Source organism: Capricornis sumatraensis, chromosome 8 (genome assembly GCF_032405125.1).
Source record: "Capricornis sumatraensis isolate serow.1 chromosome 8, serow.2, whole genome shotgun sequence".
Lineage (NCBI taxonomy): Eukaryota > Metazoa > Chordata > Mammalia > Artiodactyla > Bovidae > Capricornis > Capricornis sumatraensis.
Genome location: NC_091076.1, coordinates 56,902,182 through 56,917,120, shown reverse-complemented (window position 1 = coordinate 56,917,120; position 14,939 = coordinate 56,902,182). Strand labels below are relative to the sequence as shown.

General features: G+C 43.8%; 1 pseudogene; it reads right to left on the bottom strand.

Moving 5' to 3' along the window:
- Window positions 1–785: 785 nt before the first annotated feature.
- The window catches only part of LOC138083559 (ubiquitin-conjugating enzyme E2 D1-like), a 57,589-nt pseudogene continuing 43,435 nt past the window's right edge, over window positions 786–14,939 (bottom strand).

Below are 14,939 nucleotides of genomic sequence, written 5' to 3'. Positions count from 1 at the left end.
TAAAAGGTATCAATATAATATTGTCTATACAGAAAAAAATTCAGATTTGACTAGCAGCAGATAAAAGTTACACATTTTTCTACCTAGCAGTGCAATTAATTCACATTGGAATAAAGTTAAGCCAAGTATAACAAAACCAAAACAAGTGTTTCCCCATAATCAGTACACTGAGAATTACAGTGTAAAGATCATTTCAGGTTTAAGAAATCTGCAGTCAATCTACAGAATACCCCAAGACAAGGGACACAGACAGTTAATTCATTTCATTATCAGCTGTTGGGTTTTTTCAATACTGTTCACAGAAAAAAAGTAACAAGTTGACATACATGTAGATAGAATATATTTAGTCTATACAGTAAAAAATACAAATTATAAAGTGAGCTAACAAAGAATTAAATCTGAATACATATTTATAAAACTGATGACATCTTAGATAACACGTACAGTATTTTTCATGTAAAAACATCTAGTTTCAGCAAAAACATAATTTGGTTGCTTTTCGGATGCATTGTAAGATCTTGTAAGCTGAAGACGGAGATGTCCAAGTATCTTAAAAACCATAATAAATGTCTTTCTCAATGCATACAAAATGATAAATGCTCTCATCACAGTCTCAAGAATATCTTTGGAAGTTTGTTTTGTCTTGCTTCAGAAATGCATTTAAAATGGTAAAAACCAAAAGATTTCATGGTACAGTGAAACAGTAAACAGTGCTCAATTTCCTGCTAATGTTGAAAAAACCTAGATTTTACAGTACTCTGGTATACATGAAATTTTTTTTGACTTTACATTGCATATTTCTGAGTCCATTCTCTTGCGTGTCTGTTGTATTTTTCTTTGTCTGATTTATAGATTTGTATGATATCTGGTACTAAGGGGTCATCCGGATTAGGGTCACAAACAGAGAACGTACAGACGATAAAACTGTTGATACAGTCAGAGCTGTTGACCGCTGTGACCTCAGGATATCAAGACAAATACTTCCATTACTGTTTATGTTTGGATGGTAAGTTTTTGTTGTGAAAGCAGCCTTTGATGGTTTAGAAGGATAGTCTGTCGGAAAACGTACAGTGAGAAAGAAGACTCCACCTTGATATGCGCTATCGGGAGGCCCCATAATAGTTGCTTGCTGGTGGAACGAGTCGTCTCCCACAGGTCCAGCCGAACAGTGAGCAGGTGGGTCGCACTGTAGATCCCTTAACTCTTTCTGAATCCGCTTCAGCCATGGGTCAGGGAGGGCGGCGGGCCTGCGGGAGACGGCTGCGGGGCTCAATGGCGTGCGGTCGGTCGGGGGGTGCTCAGATCGCCGGCTGCTCCTGCTTGGCTGGCTCAGCCGGGTGGGTCCCCGCTCGCTGCTGTCTGGCTCGCTCTCTTAATCAAGTTTCTCGATTGATTATGTAGTAATTAGTTGACCTTCTCTGAGTTCCGAAGGGTAGATTCAATCTGTTGTTAAAAAGAGAAGGAAGGGAATGCAGAAGCAAAGGAGCAGTCAAGAAACTACAGTGTTACCGTAGGTCAGGGTCCTAGTTCTTCCTCAAGGAATATACATTGCTTACCACCTCCAGAGGGAACAAGAAAGCAGCAAGCTCAAGGGCTCAGCAGGTTCCCAAGTATGGTTGCTTTTGCTCCCAGGGTGGTTTTTGAGGGTCTCCTTTGGTTCCCTCTTGTGACACTAGAACTGTTAAAACATAAACTGAGACATATTAAAAATAAACTTGAATCAGCATACAAACAACCAGACTCAAAGGAACTTCAGGGGTATACAAAATGAGAGGCTTTCTTAGGCAGAAGGGAGCAAGAATAGGAAGTTACATTAAGAAGAAAGCACGTTGATGTGTGTTAAGTTTCTACAGTTGTGGCCAACTTGCAATCTTATGGATCATAGCCAGCCAGGCTCCTCTGTCCATGGGATTCTCCAGGCATGAGTACTAGAGTGGGTTGCCACACCCTCTTCCAGGGGATCTTCCCTACCCAGGGATCAAACCTGCATCTCTTTTATTTCTTGCATTGGTAGGCAGGTTCTTTATCACTAGCGCCACCTGGGAAGACCCAGGTTGGTCGTAAATTTTCTTTTCTTTAATCTATCAGGAAGATTAAGGCAATTCCTGATTGACTAGTTTGAGGTTACATTTCTGGGAGAGCCAAACCTCTATGTAAGTCTTGGTTTGGTAAGTGGAGTTTTGCATAAGTGACTCCATTTGGGGCTTGCTGTCTTGTTTTTAAGAGTGGTTAGCCATAGACTCTTAAAATATTACATATTTCCCTTACATAACTGATAGTCTCTCATTATCACAAACTGTGTACAGATTCCACGTCCTCTGTAATTCCCAGGTGGCGTTAGTGATAAAGAACACATCTGCCAATGCAGGAGACGTAAGAGATGTGGGTTGGATCCCTTGGTTAGCAAGAGCCCCTGGAGAAGGAAATGGCAACCCCCTCCAGTATTCTTGCCTGGAGAATCCCATTGACAGAGAAGCCTGGTAGACTACAGACCATAGCGTCGCAAAGAGTCAGACACAACAGAGTGACTTAGCAGGCAGTGACTTAGCAGTGACTTTGTTCACCTTTGTGAAATCTACTGCCTAGCACTGAACCTGGCACATCAGGTAGAGAACTTGCAGACTCACTCACATAGCATGCTGCCTCGTTGTGTTCCACTATTATATCTGATGAAATGGAGCACATATCATATGTATCCAAGCAGATATACATAAAAATGCATATACATACATTAGCAGTACAAATAATTTTTCTGAAGCCCTTCTATTTTGTTTGTTCTAAGCTCTGAGGACCTCAGTAAATAATGTGTTTTTGTGTTCTTAAGCATATATATATATATATATGGGCTTCCCAGGTTGTGCTAGTGGTAAAGAATCCACCTGCCAATGTGGGAGATGGAAGAGACATGGGTTTGATCCCTGCATAGGGAAGATCCTGTGGAATAGGAAATGGCAACCCATTCAAATATTCTTGCCTGGAAAATTTCATGGGCAGGGGAGCCTAGCGGGCTACAGGCCATGAGGTTGCAAACAGTCAGACATGACTGAGTGTGTGCACACATGCACACACACACACACAGACACACATTTCTTCCTTGTAGTTGGGGAGGAGTTTAAAAAATTAAACTTTGGGAAAAGTAGACCTGCTTATATTTGATATGACTTCCCTTTTTCTCTACCGTTTCTGGCTCTTGCAGTGGCTCTGCTCTTACTGGATGCGTGATACAGTCACACTGGAAGGTGTACTGACAACAGCATGGGCCAGGAGCACCAGGGGTCATGCACATGGACATTCTCTCATCTCTCTTCTCTGGTTAAACTTCTGAGTCCAATGCTCTACTTTGGAAACTAGATTTTAGTGGGGGCTTCTCAGAGTGCTGCCTCACAGTGGGAAGGAAGGATTCATAGAACAGGCTTAGAGCATCTTGGAGAGCACCCCCACACCATGCTGGAGGAATGCTGGAGATGGTGAACCGTGGGCGAATGAGCAGCTGTTAAGATTGAGTATGTCTCATCAGGTCACTACTCAGCCCCAAATCCTTCAAAACATACTGGTATTCTGGGTATAAAGTAAAAGTCCTTGCCATGTCTCTAAGGATTTCCCATAGCCTCACCGCCTCCTTCTTCAGCCACATGTGAGATGCCTTCCTCCACTCTCATTACTCAGACCTACTGGCTTTCAGTTGTTCCTGCAACATGACTGGCTTTCCTGCTTGAGGGATTTTATGGAAATGGTTCCTTCCATGTGGAATAGCTTTCTTCTTCAACACTCATCCAGCCAACTCCAACATGTTCTGCCCAACCCCTCCAACTTGGTTAGCCCCCTTTACTTGCCCCCTCTCACAACTCATCACCTTTTAACAGTTTGCCTGCTGTGTCTTCACTGGATCATAGCTCTTTGAAGGTGGACCCCACATGTCTCCCTCATCCTAGGAGCTACCATGCTGTCCCCTGGCCAGATGGATGCCAGACCATTGAGAAATATCTGTGAAGTGAACACACATATCAAAGACAATTCCTTAAGCCAGCTGGGTGGTGCTTCTGGAAACATGAGAACTGAATGGACTTTCCTGCTTTCTCTCTTTCAGCCCAGTAGGGAAGCAGGGGTTTTGAAGGGCAGGCCCTAGATATGAGGATGCTGGGTGTGAAATCTCAGCCAGAGAGCCAGGTCAAGACTCTCACTGTGAAATAGGAACATTTTCAGGAAGTGACTCTCTGCTGGAATTTCTCATTTCCAAGGTGTTCATTAACTTTAAACTGTTATACCGTATGAATAATTCGCCTGTGGGAAAAGAAATTAACACTGACCGAAGTGCTACTTTCGTCATCAAAATTCTGAAATCCTGACTAATCTCAGCTGAATTCAGTCCAAACTGAGCCATTTCCATAATATTAAAGTATAACCAGTAACCACAGCAACAAAACCACCCCTTAACAAATAAAGAATCTGGTGGTCTCAAGAAAAGACCAATCAGAAACTGAGGAATCTGTAACCCCTAAAATGATAGCGTTGGGAAGAATTTGGCTTGAATTAAACTCAGTTCAGTTCAGTTCAGTTCAGTCGCTCAGTCGTGTCTGACTCTGCGACTGCATGGACTGCAGCATACCAGGCTTCCCTGTCCTTCACCACCTCCTGGAAGGTGCTCAAACTCATGTCCATTGAGTTGGTGATGCCATCCAACCATCTCATCCTCTGTCGTCCCCTTCTCCTCCTGCTTTATTAAACTTTCAAATAGTATTTAACGTAATCAAATCAAACCTCTCTGTCTGGATAGGTTTTGCAGAGGAAAAACACCCAGAGGGGTGTGTGTCATGTGGTCAGTCTTCTCCAGATCATTAAAGTCACTCATTAAGTACCATCCAGTTGCCTAATGCCAGCTTTACTCTTGGTTCAGAGGTTCTCAGTTTCCCACGTAATCTCATATATCAGTGCTGTATGGTTCTGTCTTCTTCGTATTAGCAAGCACAAATGTGAATGGGTCTTCACTCTGCTAATTATAGCAGGCTTAGTGACTTTTTTCAACTTCCTTATCTAAAAGCTCATTATTCTCAGTATTCTCAGAGTTCTTATCAGATCATCAAACACTTTAAAAATATAGTTTCTATGACAGCATTTCGTATTGATTCTCTTCTCAAACACTATAATCCTAGTGCTTGGGTCTGAATGACTCTATACATAAAATGTCAACTTTACCTGTATTATATGAGACATTTAGATTCAATTTACCTAAAATTCTAGCTATATTACAAATGGTGATATTTTAATTATACATCTATGAAGTATTCACCTTTTTGCATAATTCTATCCATATGACCACAGTGACTGGCAGGGATTGACACATGGTTTAGCGGGAATCATGGGATAGTTTGGGATCAACTGGAAAGAAATGCTGTCTTTTTTTTACTCAGCATGAACCTGGGAAGATGTAGGCCTGCCTTTGGCTCTTAGAAGACATCCTGCCACCAAACATGGCCCAACATCAAAGAAACCTTAGAGAACAGAGCTCATTCCTAATGTCAGATTTGAGCCCTTGTACCAAATCCCTACCTGGGACCCCTGTACCCCTGGCCTTGCGTGTGAGTGAGCCCGAGATTCCATCCCATGTTCCAGTCCATGACAAGACCTCAAGATTATGCTGTCTAAGGCTGCACCCCAGCTCTGCCTGTCACCAGACATGGTCCCTCAGGTGCTACTGGGGGCAATGCAGCCACGGGGGACACAGATATCAAGGTGGCCATTGAAGGGACTGCTGGCGGACAGTCTTCCTCCTGGAATCATTGGTTTAGAGGAAGAGCAGTCAGGAATGATGAGCAATCATTTGAATGTAGAGATCTTAGAACAAGCTCATATTGACTGCCAGAACTCATTTGAACAAAGATTCTAAAAGGAGAGAAACAAACAAATAAAAATGTATACTTATTACTGAAGTAAAACTCAGTTATGATCTTTCAAATATAAAATAGCATTTTATCTGTTACATTTTTTAAAATGTGCTTGGATCACATTTGGACTTGCAAACCAAAGAGACTTAACTTGATGCATTCTCACAGAAGGATCAAGGTAGGGAGGAGAGTGTAGACAGGACAAGTACAAGTCACTCTGTATTTATTTGGTATTCAATATACTTCCTTTTCCTGAGAGAAAACACATGGTCTGAGATATACCGTGAATAAACCCTCTGTTTCTACCTTTATGTCCTGAATTTTTATGCCCATTAATCGAGGTTTGTACTATCACAGTATTTAAAATTTTTACCTGAGATTATTTTAAGGCTGTGCATTTTGTCACAGAATAGCTTCCCTTCTGAAGTTCAAGAGAAAAGTAGAAAAAGGGAAGTATTCTGGTGGTGAGAGAGGCAGATAACAGAATTACTGAAAAAAAGGTATAGAGTCAACCACAACACTAATTCATATTTCCCTGACCATGAACTTTATCCTTTCAACATCTCCAAACATTCTAGCAAGGAAATTCGTTTCCTGCCTAAAAGAAAATTTATCTCAATGCTGTGTACAAAGCAGGTTGGCTCTTGCTAACCACCAGCATTATCATAATGCCTCAGTTTCTGTTAAAATGCAGAGCTGGAGTGCTGAAGAACTGATGCTTTTGAACTGTGGTGTTAGAGAAGACTCTTGAGGGTCCCTTGGACTGCAAGGAGATCCAACCAGTCCATCCTAAAGGAAATCAGTCCTGAATATTCATTGGAAGGATTGATGCTGAAGCTGATACTCCAATACTTTGGTCATCTGATGTGAGGAACTGACTCATTGGAAAAGACCCAAAAATGCTGGGAAAGATTGAAGGCAGGAAGAGAAGGGGATGACAGAGGATGAGATGTTTGGATGGCATCACCGACTCAATGGACGTGAGTTTGAGTAAACTCCTGGAGTTGGTGGTGGACAGGGAGGCCTGGTATGCTGCAAAGAGTCAGTCACAACTGACTCACAAAGAGTCAGAAACAACTGAGCGATTGAACTGAACTGAGTGAGGTGTGGACAGACCTCTCCAGGGGCATATGGGAAAGAGAAAAACCCAGACATGAATGATAAGAAAACTATATGCTTTGTCAAGACTGCACTGTTTTGCAAAATGGGTTGAAATCAAAACAGTTAATGATCCTCCCCAAGCAGGAGTGGGGAGAGACTTAGTGGATTATCATCTCAGGTCAGGTAAATCAAGTCAGCAAGGCAGAAGGCAAAAGGACATGAGTCTTCCAGTCCTGGTGCACTGAGTCAGCTATGAAGGCAGTGTAACTTCAGCCGGAATCACCCTCCTGTGTGGCAATGACTCACATTTGGGAAGGCGCCTGCTAGCTGGGATCAGCTTCTCATAGGTGGTGCTATCAGTCCTCCAGTCATGACCACCCTAGAGTGTCTCAGTGAAATGACCATGTTCCCTACTGAGGACTCCCCTTTTCAGAAATAAACAGGCAATTGTTTCCATAATCTGACCCACATTCAACAGTGGAGGAAGGCAGTGGGTCCTGGATGGGAAGACTGGGAAAGGAAGCCCAGAGTCAGGCAAACACACTCAAGGACAAGGTGCTGGTGAGTGTGCAGGCCTTTGAGGATGGAAAAGAGAAACGCAGGCTGAGCATTAGTGCTTGTGGCACTTCTGAGGGCATTAGTCCATGGACGTCATTCCATGGACATGAGGCTTGCAAATCTCTCTTAGATTCTCCTCCAGTGCTTTAGACAGGCATTCACCACATTTTTCAAGTAGGTTGGAATTTCATTCTGCAAATGAAAAGACACTGTCACTTCTATACCCATATACCAATTGCTCCTGATTCTCAGGATGTGGTGAAGATGAAGGAAGATGGCTAGGGAAATATATATGACAATAGGGCGCATGAGCAGATTTCTACAGAGTGTTGCTACAGATGATGACAAAAGGTAAGATGCTGCATAGAGATCCAACCAGTCCATTCTGAAGGAGATCAACCCTGGGATTTCTTTGGAAGGAATGATGCTGAAGCTGAAGCTCCAGTACTTTGGCCACCTCATGTGAAGAGTTGACTCATTGGAAAAGACTGATGCTGGGAGGGATTGGGGGCAGGAGGAGAAGGGGACGACAGAGAATGAGATGGCTGGATGTTATCACTGACTCCATGGACGTGAGTCTGAGTGAACTCCGGGAGATGGTGATGGACAGGGAGGCCTGGCGGGCTGCGATTCATGGGGTCACAAAGAGTTGGACATGATTGAGCAACTGAACTGAACTGAACTGGACTGAGGGCATAGGTAAGGCAGGCACCACTGTTGTAAAATCTTGCTGTATATTTTAGATTTGTCTAATAAAATGCTAAGGTATTTCTAAGACATCATTTTTTAAAAGGAAAACGAAAGCATGTAATGAGATTGGCTTGGACTAAGGGATGCTTCCAGAGAAATGAGAGAAAGAACTTGCTTTACCGAGTTAGAAAATGGCAAGAGTCGGGAGCATAAGGCAGGATATGTCATCCTTTACTTAGTGTTGAACATGGTTCAAGACTTCCCACAGATGTTCTGTTTACCCCTCACTTCATGGCAAATAGATGGGGAAACAGTGGAAACAGTGTCAGACTTTATTTTTCTGGGCTCCAAAATCACTGCAGATGGTAATTGCAGCCATGAAGTTAAAAGATGCTTACTCCTTGGAAGGAAAGTTATGACCAACCTAGATAGCATATTAAAAAGCAGAGATATTACTTTGCCAACAAAGGTCTGTCTAGTCAAGGCTATAGTTTTTCCACTGGTAATGTATGGATGTGAGAGTTGGACTGTGAAGAAAGCTGAGTGCCCAAGAATTGATGCTTTTGAACTGTGGTGTTGGAGAAGACTCTTGAAAGTCCCTTGGGCTGCAAGGACATCCAACCAGTCCATCCTAAAGGAGATCAGTCCTGGGTGTTCATTGGAAGGACTGATGTTGAAGCTGAAACTCCAATAGTTTAGCCACCTGATGCGAAGAACTGAATCATTTGAAAAGACCTTGATGCTGGTAAAGATTGAAGACAGGAGGAGAAGGGGATGGCAGTGGATGAGATGGTTGGATGGCATCACAGACTCAATGGACGTGGATTTGGGTGGACTCCGGGAGTTGGTGATGGACAGGGAGGCCTGGCGTGCTGTGGTTCAGGGGGTCACAAAGAGTCGGACATGATTGAGTGACTGAACTGAACTGAACTACAGAGTGGGAATATCCATCTCCATTCTTAGAAGGAAGAAATTGCTGGGTTACCTAGATTACATAGTCAGAAGCAGGATGGAGGTTCAAAATATGATGTTTTACTCAAGTCTATGTGCTTTTTCACTCTCCCAAGGGATTGGTGAGTCCCCAGCCTGTAAGTAGGACCCGGCAAAACAGACTGAATGGTGCCCATGCTTTCAGATCCTAGGCAGTCTCTAGTGATCTGGGCACCACTGAGTTCCTTTATCCTTACAGAAAAAGAAAACAACAAGAACAAAGCCGGAGGCTTCCCCAAGCTTGGATACGACCTGTTGTCTCCTAAGCCAGGTTGGCCTAACTCCTCCATAAGCAGATGCAGGGTCCACAGGCACCCTAATTTCTACAAGGAACAGACTGTTATCTGGAGATTCCAGAGAGTGACCCTGGTGGGATCTCTGGGAGAAAGCAGATTCAAGCCAAAAATGTTTTGTCTTTTCTTCTAGCCTCTATCCTGGATGTCGGCAAACCTAGTCCTAATCAGAGTCAGTCAAACAAACTGATCATAAAACAGCTTCATAAGTCCTGCGAAGTGTATCTTTTCAGGCTGGCAGCCCTACCTGCCTCCTGGAGTCTTCCCTTGGCAGCCCACTTGAGAGCCAGTTTGGAACTGAACAATTTAAGTTATCGAAGTAAAACATGAAAACTAGAGAGGGAAAAAAGGACAATTCAGAAGGAGGGAAACTGTTCGAAAGATACAGGACAAACCCTGCAAACCTTTCACCTCTCTGGACAGAAAGTAAGGAGGGAGGTAATGCAGATTCAAGTGCACTCTCTCCTCTGCTCTGCCTTAGGTCACATTCTACTGCTGTTTATTAAATGATTGCCATCAAAAAAGCAAAAGAGTTCCAGAAAAACATTTATTTCTGCTTTATTGACTATGCCAAAGCCTTTGGCTGTGTGGATCACAATAAACTGTGGAAAATTCTGAGAGAGCTGGGAACACCAGACCACCTGACTTGCCTCCTGAGAAATCTGTATGCAGGTCAGGAAGCAACAGTTAGAACTGGACATGGAACAATGGAGTGGTTCCAAATAGGAAAAGGAGTACATCAAGGCTGTATATTGTCATCCTGCTTATTTAACTTCTATGCAGAGTACATCATGAGAAATGCTGGGCTGGATGAAGCACAAGCTGGAATCAAGATTGCTGGGAGAAATATCAAAAACCTCAGATATGCAGATGACACCACCCTTATGGCAGAAAGTGAAGAAGAACTAAAGAGACTCTTGATGAAAGTGAAAGAAGGGAGTGAAAAAGTTGGCTTAAAGCTCAACATTCAGAAAACCAAGATCATGGCATCCAGTCCTATCAGTTCATGGCAAATAGGTGGGGAAACAGTTAAACAGTGGCTGACTTTATTTTAGGGGGCTCTAAACTCCCTGCAGATGATGACTGCAGCCATGAAATTAAAAGACACTTACTCCTTGGAAGAAAAATTATGACCAACATAGATAGCATATTAAAAAGCAGAGACATTACTTTGCCAACAAAGGTCTGTCTAGTTTAGGCTATGGTTTTTCCTGTGGTCATGTATGGATGCGAGATTTGGACTGTGAAGAAAGCTGAGCACCGAAGAACTGATGCTTTTGAACTGTGCTGTTGGAGAAGACTCTTGAGAGTCCCTTGGACTGCAAGGAGATCCAATCAGTCCATCCTAAAAGAAATTGGAAGTACTGATTTTGAAGCTGAAACTCCAGTACTTTAGCCACCTGATGCGAAGAGCTGACTTATTTGTAAAGACCCTGATGATGGGAAAGATTGAAGTCAGGGGGAGAAGGGGATGACAGAGGATGAGATGGTTGGATGCCATCACTGACTTAATGTACATGAGTAAACTCTGGGAGTTGGTGATGGACAGGGAGGCCTGGCATTCTTCAGTCCATGGGGTTGCAAAGAGTCAGACACGACTGAGTGACTGAACTGACTGACTGGCAAGTACTTGGCACTTCGATATATCACTCATTTAATTATTTCTCTCATTAATTACGGAGAAGGCAATGGCACCCCAATCCAGTACTCTTGCCTGGAAAATCCCATGGACGGAGGAGCCTAGTGGACTGTAGTCCATAGGGCCATGAAGAGTCGGACATGACTGAACGACTTCACTTTTACTTTTCACTTTCATGCACTGGAGAAGGAAATGGCAACCCACTCCAGGGTTCTTGCCTGGAGAATCCCAGGGACGGAGGAGCCTGGTGGGCTGCTGGCTATGGGGTCGCACAGAGTCAGACATGACTGAAGTGACTTAGCAGCAGCAGCAGCAGCAGCTCATTAATTATCTCAGTTCTAAGAAGTTGATAAAATAGACCCCAGTTGATGTACGATAAATTGGAGACTCAGAAGAGTGAGGTGACATGTCCAAGGTGGCTGATTTACACGTCAGAACTATTGTTCAGATTTTGCTGTAGCCCCATAGCCACATCTATTCAGTCCAGCAAGTGGCCACAAGTGGCCCTCTCAGACTCTCTCCTGAGGTTGGAACTCAAGGAAAGCAGGTCCTCAGTCCCTGAGTTTTTGCTGAGAAGAGGTGTCTCCTCAGAGATGGTCCTACTAGCTCTCCTGCCCATGTGCAGGAGGCTGGTGTGTGCAGTATAAGATGAGCCTGAAGTGAGTTTCTAAGCCTTCTGATTCACTTGGATGTTCTGATTTCACCTGGACAATGCAAGGGTAAAGAGTGAACTGATCAGATTTAAACATCCACTTACATTTTACCCAAGCTTCTGGGGATAAATTGAGTCTCCCTTGTTTCTTTACACCATGTCCAGTCTCTGACCTCAGGGAATAAGCATCTTGCACTCTACATGCCGGCAGTCAATGTGGCCTTCACACGGGTGGCCTTGGCAGATACCCCAACATGTGCCCTCTTTTTACCTTTTCTCCCCCTCTTGCCATTGCTCTGATCTCCAGCCTCTGCTAGAACTGCCTCACCTGATCACACCTGACTTCTCTGGAAACTGTGGCTCAGAGGTACTCTGGGCCAGGAACACATGGATTTTGTGCTCGTCAATGTCCAGCTATTGCCGCTGCCGCACATAGACACACTACACCACCAGTCAAAGCATAATATCAAGGCCAGCATGTCAGATGGGCAGAAGGAAAGCCCACAAGCCAGAAGCAAAGGGACATGATTCTGTTTCTCCACTTGGTATTTGCTCCCTTCAATTGTTACTTCACTTCATACCTTGTCTACCTACCTGCCCTGCAAAACCATGGGTCCTCCCACCTGGTGTTCTCATTTGAGAACATGCATTACCCACTTGTGAATGGTTCCTTGTTGACTTGATTATGTAGGAAAACTACTCCTTTCTCCAAGAAGGCAATGAGATCTCAGAAGATTGTTCACTTATTAGCTGTGTGATCCTAGGTAAGTTACTCAACTTGGTGGAGGCTCTGGAGAGAGACTGGAGCAGAATTACACTCAATAAAAATGAGGCCATTACTCTCTGTTCTCCCCCAAATCACTGACATCTATGCACAGAGGATGGTCAGACACGGTTGCTTACACCTGGTGGCCATAGGAAGACACATGCGTACCCAAATATTTAGTGGACTGATACCTCACTGGTTCTGATTCACCAAGGATAATAAAGCCATCTCATCTCATAAGGTCTTCACTGGTGGCTCTGAGGGTACAGAATCTGCATCCAATGCAGAAGACCCACGTTCAATCCCTGGCCAGGAAGATCCCTGGAGGAAATGGCCACCCACTCCAGTATGCTTGCCTGGAGAATTTCCTGGACAAAGGAGCCTGGCAGGCTACAGTCCATGGGGTTGCAAAGAGTTGGACATGAGTGAGTAACTAACACTTTCACGTTCATCTCCATAAACACTCACAGAACAACAACTGTGTCTATGGTACTAATACTGAGAAGACAATTTGACTTTAAGAAACAGCAGGAATCACATCTTACTGAGCCCTTACTATGTACACATATCACACAGCATCAAATTTGATGCTGAAACTTTCCCTGTGAATTTGCCATAAGTATCCTTATTTTATGGATGACAAAACTGAGGCTGAGAAAGGTAAAGAAAGTTGCAGAAGATCCCACTGCCCAGCTGAAGTGACGGAACCTGAGTCTGAACCAGATGAGACTCCACAATCTGGTGAGACTTCCTTTCATAGCTGCAGAGGGCTCAGCTCTTTAATGTGTTCATTAGACTGTCCCACCGCAGAATTCTAGGCTTCATAGGGGAAAGAATCAATGCCTAAAACAATCCAAAAACTTCACTTTAAGTGTATCACAATTACATTACAATAGCCAAAACCACAGCCAGGGCCAGCTTGAAATCCCTGCAGCACCCACACCGGTCTTCTCCTCCCCTAGACACTCTGCAGATAGTCCATTGTGTATATGTATGTGACCTATACGTATATACAAAGACTGAGAAACTCATTATGGGATTGTGTGGCACTGGGAAGCCAATGGAACAAACCTTCAAGGAGTGCCAAGTGTCCACTCCTGAGAACACCTCCCTGCAGTGTTCCTGTGAGGTCAGAGAGGTGGGTTTTCTCTGGTCCAGATCACCTTCTCTGGACACAGCTGTACCTGGATCCACAACTGCCTCTGCCACAACTAGCAGTGAGACCCTGACGAGAACCTGAGCAGAGTTGTTAACGTCCCTCTGCCTCAGATGCCTTCCCTGTCTGATGGGGATGATGGCTCCTATACTGCACAGGTGTTGGCAGGATGACAGAAAACCACATAAAATCGAAGAGATTAAGTAATGATTTCTTGAATTACCAACCACGTATATACAAACTCATTATCAGTCTGTGCAAATTGTGCCAGAAATAGTCCCTTGTGGGGTCTGTAATCTAGCTGGACTAGGATTGATACATACACACAAAATCAGTTCAGTCGCTCAGTCATGTCTGACTCTTTGTGACTCCATGGACTGCAGCAAGCCAGGCTTCCCTGTCCATCACCAACTACTGGGGCCTGCTCAAACCCTTGTCCATTGAGTCAGTGATGCCATCCAACCATCTCATCCTCCACCGTCCCCTTCTCCTCCCACCTTCAACCTTTCCAAGCATCAGGGTCTTTTCAAATGAGTCAGTTCTTTGCATCAGGTGGCCAAAGTATTGGAATTTCAGCTTCAGCATCATCCTTCCAATGAATATTCAGGACTGATTTCCTTTAGGATTGACTGGTTTGATCTCCTTGTAGTCCAAGGGACTCGCTAGTGTCTTCTCCAACACCACAGTTCAAAAGCATCAATTCTTCAGTGCTCAGCTTTCTTTATGGTTCAACTCTCACATCCATACATGACTACTGGAAAAACCATAGCTTTGTCTATACAGAACTTTGTTGGCAAAGTAATGTCTCTGCTTTCTAATATGCTGGTTGGTCATAGCTTGTTTTTCCAAGGAGCAAGCATCTTTTAATTTCATGGCTGCAGTCACCATCTGCAGGGATTTTGGAGGCTAAGAAAATAAAGTCTGTCACTGTTTCCACTGTTTCCCTACCTATTTGTCATGAAAAGATGGGACCAGGTGCCATGATGTTAGCTTTTTGAATATTGACTTTTAGGCTAGCTTTTTCACTCTTCTCTTTCAGTTTCATCAAGAGGCTGTTTAGTTCCTCTTCACTTTCTGCCATAAGAGTGGCATCATCTGCCTATCTGAGTTTATTGATATTTCTCCAGCAATCTTGATTCCAGCTTGTGCTTCATTCAGCTTTTTCATTTATCCAATGGATGTTGCCTATCTGATCTCTGATTCCTCTACCTT